Below are 6,796 nucleotides of genomic sequence, written 5' to 3'. Positions count from 1 at the left end.
GATATTTTTATCTTTGCTGTAAACACACCTACAAGTGTTGTGCAGCATACAGGGATCAAAATGATAAAAACTTCTTAGACATTACCATACACCTTGATGCAACAATTTGCTGGGCCTAGGGACTCAGGACCACAGTTTCAGGGAACAACATGGTCAATTGGATTAGTATAGCCCATGAAGACAATGTTCTGCATCCTACATTAGTGAGCAGCAAATGGGATTTTAAAACCTTATGAACAGTTATCTAAGGTGCAACTATTTGTCTCTTCATGTGTGGAAAAGAAAAGTGATGAAAATTGAGGACACTTGGGATCAAATTAGTCCAGTCAACTGATGGAACATGTTCACATCAGTTTCTATGACCTTCAGATCAGAAAACCTAAATGGTGTCAAGCTACCACTACCTACTGATTTGAAAGAGATCACATTAGCTTGCCCTGGATAGAGTGCTAGAAAATGTGGAACAAAACTCAAAATTGTAAAAATAAATAAATAAATAAATTATTCTTTCTGGTCAGAATGCTACTTGAGGAACCTGAGAGTATGCCCTTGGTCACCCTCCCTTCAGGTCTGCTATGGGACTCACCATAATTAGCCAATTTTCAGTCAAGTGGAAGATAGGGGAGAGAATAAAACTAGTAAGGTATGCTAGCCATGCAATGATCAACCATTCAAGATCAAAATGGCAACATTTCCCTAAGGACAAAGTTCAGAAGGGTTGAGAAGAAGAATGACATGGAAAGAACCACAAAAAGAAAGTAGGATAATTGTTTCTTGGAGGGGAATGCAATTATTGAGATGAAACAAAATGTATCTGCTCTGTAAACCTTCATTCAATTTGCAATAAAAGGTTTCAAAAACAAAACAAAACATAGATTTAATTATGAAAAATGTTATTGTTGCTGTCCTCTCATTTAGTAGAAGAGAGGGAATAATTTTTAATGATGTTCATTTTGTCTGATTGAAAAGATAATATATGGGGTTGTAGAAAGTCTGGTGTGTATTTAAAAGAATCAAGGACATAATTTAAAAGATGACTTTTGGTCCCATGTCTTAGAAGCAGTCACAGTTAGATTAATGGTTTATTTCTTTTCTTATAAAAATATATACAGCTATAGTGCATGGGTGTGTGTATCCCTATATAAGTAAATATATGTACATATTTGCACACCTAGGAGTTCTGGTATTGTACTATCGGATAATGCACTGAACTGCAAGGTCAATTTGAACTGCAAAGTTTGCAGTTCAAACTCACCAGCCACTCCTCAGGAACCATATGCAAGGTCATTATGAGTCATAATTTACTTGACAGCACTTAACAACAACAACAACAATACAGACTTATGTAAGTACACATTAATGTCTATGATCTTTATTTCACTACCACTAACTCATGTTATTACAGCCTCATATGGAAGACCACTTGACCTATAATATCTTACGAATCTCTATCCAGATAAATCTGTGTTTTACTTTTCCTACGTGCAAAGAAATAAATGAGTAAATATAAAAATTTAAAAGACGTATTGCTAAATATCTGGATTCAGAGTGCATTACTATATCCTAGGGATTCTTCAATTGGATATTTTATTAGATGACAAATAGAATTATCCTTCCTATATGCATGAATTGTATGAAACTCAAAATTGGAATGATCAGTGCATATACAAATTCATTTTGTAGTCTAAATTTTACTAAAGTAACAACCAAGGGGATCCAAAATGTTATATTGTCCATTATTAAAGGAGATAATTGAAAGTCTGATTGTCAGTTTTAAATAGATACACTAGATCTTGGTTTTTATTTCACCTGGATAAGCTATTGAAAAAAAGTATCACTGATGCATATTGAATTTCCACATAGAAAATGTAATTAGGGGCTATTTGTCTAACTGACTTTAAACGCTTTTACCTTCATTCTTTTAACTTCATATATTTATGTTTTCAGTTGCAGGAAATAACTGTTGAGAATTTGGTGGTAATGGTGGTAGTGTGCTGTCTAGTCAGGTGGTGGGTCACATTGCCTGTTCTTGGGGTTAGCTGTTTATGGCTTACCCTACAGTGCAACATGAAGATTCCATTAAATAACTTACATTTTGCTGAACTCTCAAAATTAATAAACAATGAAAATATGAAGGAGAGCATGAGGCAAGTATATTCTCTAGCTGTTGTTATTCGTTGCCATTGACTCCATTTCTGAATCCTAGTGACCACATGCACAGCCCTAAGCCATCCTCACAACTGTTGCTACATTTGAACCCATCACTACTGCAACTGTGTCAATTGATCGTGTTGGGGGGTCTTCCTCTTTTTCACTGACACTGTAGCGTACTGGTTACGAATCGGGCTGTGAACCTTAAGGTCAGCGGTTCGAAACTACCAGCCGCTCCGTGGGAGAAAGATGAGGCTTTCTACTCCCGTAAAAGATTTACACTCTCGGAAACCCTGTACAGGGTCGCTATGGGTCAGAACCGACTCGATGGCACTTAACAACAACAACAACTCTTTTCCAAGAATGATACCCTTCTCCAGGGACTGTTTCCTCATGATAAATTGTTCGACATAGGAGAGAAGGCCACTACTTGTCTGTCAGTTTGTCGTACTGTGATGGCTTGCATGTTGCTGTGATTCTGAAAGCTATGTCATAGGTATTTTAAATAGCAGCACGTTACATCCATGATGGACAGGTTTCAACTGAGCTTCCAGACTAGGACAGACTAGGAAGAAGTTGAGACAAACTACTTCTACATTTTTAGCCACCGAAAACATTGTGAATTGCAGTAGAAGATGGTTAGATAGCACCAGAACACTGAGTATTGAAACATTATGAATAGCACCAGAATATTGTATGATACAGTGCTGGAAGATGAGTCCCTCAGGTTTAAAGACACTCACAATACGACTGTGGAGAAGGTATCTCCTCAAATTAGACTTCACCTTGATGAGGGTGATGGAGCTTTCCAGACCTTCATTTGCTGGTGGGACACAACTCAAAATGAGGAAAAATCTCCATTAATAATCAGAATGTGGAGTGTATGAAGTATGAATCTAGGAAAATTGGAAGTTGTCAAAAATGAATGGAACACATTAAGAGTGAAATCCTAGATATTAGTGAGCTGAAATGAACTGGTATTGACCATTTTGAATCTGACAGTAATATATTTTACTGTGATGGGAATGACAAATTGAAGAAAAATGGTCTTGCATTCATCATCAAAAAGAACATTTTAAGTTCTGTCTTGAAGTAGACATCTGTCTGTGACAGGATAATATCCATATTCATACAAGTAAGAATAGATAATACCATTAGTATGCCAAAGAATGCCCAAAGCACTAGTTCATAAAGTGATCATGAAATTGAAGAATTCTACCAACATCGTCAGTCTAAAATTGATCAAAAAGGCAATCAAGATGTATTGATAATTACTGGTGACTGGAATGCAAATATTGGGAAAAAAGAGGGAAGATCAGTAGTTACAAATTATGTCCTTGGATATAGAAATGATGTTGGAGATAACATGTTATAATTCTGCAAGACCAATAACTGTTCATAATAAATAACTTTTTAAACAACATAAAAGATGATCATATACGTGGACCTAACCAGATGCCATACACAGAAATCAAATTGACTGCATTTGTGGAAAGATATGGTCAAAAAGTTCCATACCATCAGCAAAAAGAAGGCCAGGTGCAGACTGTGGAAAAGACAATACATTGCTCATATGCAAGTGCAGGCTGAAACTGAAGAAATTCAAAACAAGTACACAGAACCAAAATTTGACCTTGAACATATCCCATCTGAATTTAGAGATAATTGGATGAAAAGATTTGATGCGTTAGACACTAAAGACCAAAGACAGAAGAGTTGTAGGATGACATCAATAACATCACATATGAAGAAAGCAAAAGATCATCATCATCAAGAAGACAAGAAAAGTGGAAAATACCAAAATGTATGTCAGAATAGACTCTGAAACTTGCTCTCCAGCATAGAGATGCTAAAGCAAGGGGAATCAATGGGAAGGTAAAAGAGCTGAACAGAAAACTCCAAAGGGCAGCTCTGGAAGACAAAATCAAGTATTATAATGAAATGTGCAAAGACCTGGAGTAAGAAAACTGAAAGGGAAGAAGACGCATTTCTCAAGCTGAAAAAATTCAAGCCTAGGCTTGAAATATTGAAGGATTCTATGGCTCAATCTGGAATTCTGGTGTGGCACTGTGGGTTAAAGTGCTGGACTACAAAGTCTGTTTGAATCAAAAGATTAGGGGTTCAAGCTCACCAATCGCTACTCAAAAACCCTATACAGGGTTGTTATGGGTCAGAACTGACTTGACAGCACACAAAAATCAACAATAGGACTAAATATTGAATGATGCAAAAACATCAAAAGAAGAGGAATAAACAGAATTACTGTACCCAAAAGAAATGGTCAAATTATTTTAAGAGGTGTCAGATGATCAAGAGCCAATGGAACAGAAGGAAGAAGCCCAAGGTGCAGGGAAAGGTATTGACAAAAAAACAGGCTCTGGGAATTGATGGAATACAAATTGAACTCTGTCAGCACACTAATACAGCACTGGAGGCACTTATCAATGCTAAGAAATTTTAAAGACAACTATCTGACCAACTAATTAGAGGACAAACAGGTTACCCAACAGAAAGTGGAAATCATCAGACAATATAATTAGCATCACATGTAAAATTTTGCTAAGGAAAATTTAAAAATGGCTCCAACAGTATACTGAAAGAGAACTGCCAGAGGTTCAAGCCCGATTCAGGAGATGATGCGGAATGAAGGAAGTATGTTGTTGTTAATGTTTATTGACTATGCAAAGGTTTTTCACTGTGTAGATATTGACAAGGTGTGGACAACATTGTGGGATAATGTTCTGGAGCATTCAGTTGTGCTCATGAGGAACCTGTACACAGATCAAGAGGCAATCATTTGAACAGGACCAGGTATAAGGAATAGTTTAAAATTAGGAAATAGGTGTGTAAGGGTAGTATGCAGATGATATGATATGCAGTTGGTACAAACTTGCTTGCTATAAGTGAAGAGGACTTAAAATACTTTCTGAGGAGTATCAAATACAACAGCCTTCACTATGGAATGAACCTGAGTGTTAACAAAACAAACAAAAATTCCTCACAATAGGACCAATAAATAGCATCATGGTAAATGGAGAAAGGGTTGAATTTGTCAAATATTTAATTTTTTTGCATACAGAATCAGTATTAATGCCATCAGGAGGCACCCATCCCTGGAGAAGGACATCATGCTTGGTTTAGTAGCCATTGGTGATAAAGACGAAGACTCTAGCAATATGGATTGGTATGGTAGGAGCAGCAATGGGCTCAATTGTAAAAATGATCATGAAGATGGCAGAGGACTACACAGTATTTTGTTCTGTTGTGCATACTGTCTGCATGAGTTGGAACATGCTCAATAAAACCTACCAACAAAAACAGCACTCTAAATAAGTAATTGTTGTAACTGCACACTGCTTCTCATGTTTCATTCAGCTTTAAAATCACCTGAGGGTTCTTTTAAAACACAGATTGTGATTCTGTAGGTTGGGGATGGAGTCTGGATATCTGAATTTCTAACAAGCTGCTGGAAAACACCTTACAGGAGTAATGAGTACATGGCAAGTGATGTAGTAGGAAACGGAAATAGGGGGGGAGAGGGAAGAGAAAAAAAAAAGTAATAAACAGTATTAGATGGAAATGCAACAACAACAGAAAAAATGGAACTCATGAGCCATCAAATGTTATATTTTCTTTATTTATTTTCCTTTAAACTATCTCTTCCTGCTATACATTAAAAATAGAAGACTAAAGTAGTGACAGAATATAAATTTGAGAGCTCTTTTTGCTGTTAGGGTTTGTGTAGTTAGAATGTCAGTTGTGTAGTTAGAATGTCAGAAAAACTGACTTTTATTAAAAAAAAGCTTTTATTGTGTATTGAGTGAGTGAAGGCTTACAAGGCAAATCATCAGTTTTACATTCAACAATTCATTGTAATGATTATAATCCCCTCCATGCATCTTTAGCAAACAGTACTTACTCCTATTACCTTTTTTTTTTTTTAATGTACACATACCACATTGAAAATGCATATTCATTTAAATGTGCAAAGGGCACATTTGGAAAACTTTTTCAGCCCATGGGTCTATAGTTTACTGCTGCTCTGTCTTTCTATGCCATGCCTCTCCCACCATCTCAAACTGCCCTTTGAAATTTTCTGTTCAGCTCTTGTACCTTCTCATTTCCTTCTGTATATTGTTTCCTTGCCATGGTTACAAACCCCTCCATGCATCAACAATCAACCAAAGGGTATACCCTGCAAGTGTGCCCCCTGGTCGTCAGCACACAGCCCCTCTCCCTCTCTGGGTCCAAAGTCCCCAGCCACTCCATCTCTCCATGTCTTCATCTCTGCCTCCATCTCTGGCATCACTGCTGCTCTGGGTAGGATTCTGCTCTCCATTCTTCTCCCTTGAAGGTCCCAGGGACCTCCGCTCCTAGACTGTAAAGTTAATCACTCCCCTCTTTTTGCTACAAAATATCTATCTTTATATTTCTAACCCTTACAATCAGTCCTGATAACACTTATTCACTGTTGTATCACAAGAGACCTATCCACATCTCCTTTCATAAGCCCTGCCTAGACAGATTGGATATTACTCAGTGGAGATTCTATTTTCCTACACGCCCTGGATATAGGCTCCCTCTTGAAAGCTTGTAAGCCAGTCACTTCTTGTCTATGTAGCGCCCCCATTCTGGGTAGCCAATG

General features: G+C 37.2%; 1 protein-coding gene across 1 annotated transcript in view; it reads left to right on the top strand.

The window, feature by feature from the left end:
- Positions 1-6,796, top strand: part of BANK1 (B-cell scaffold protein with ankyrin repeats 1) — a 538,680-nt gene that overhangs the window by 83,757 nt on the left and 448,127 nt on the right. The window lies entirely within an intron of this gene.

This window comes from Chrysochloris asiatica, unplaced genomic scaffold (genome assembly GCF_000296735.1).
Source record: "Chrysochloris asiatica unplaced genomic scaffold, ChrAsi1.0 scaffold00211, whole genome shotgun sequence".
NCBI classification, from domain to species: Eukaryota; Metazoa; Chordata; class Mammalia; order Afrosoricida; family Chrysochloridae; genus Chrysochloris; species Chrysochloris asiatica.
This window is presented reverse-complemented; position numbering and strand designations above follow the sequence as displayed.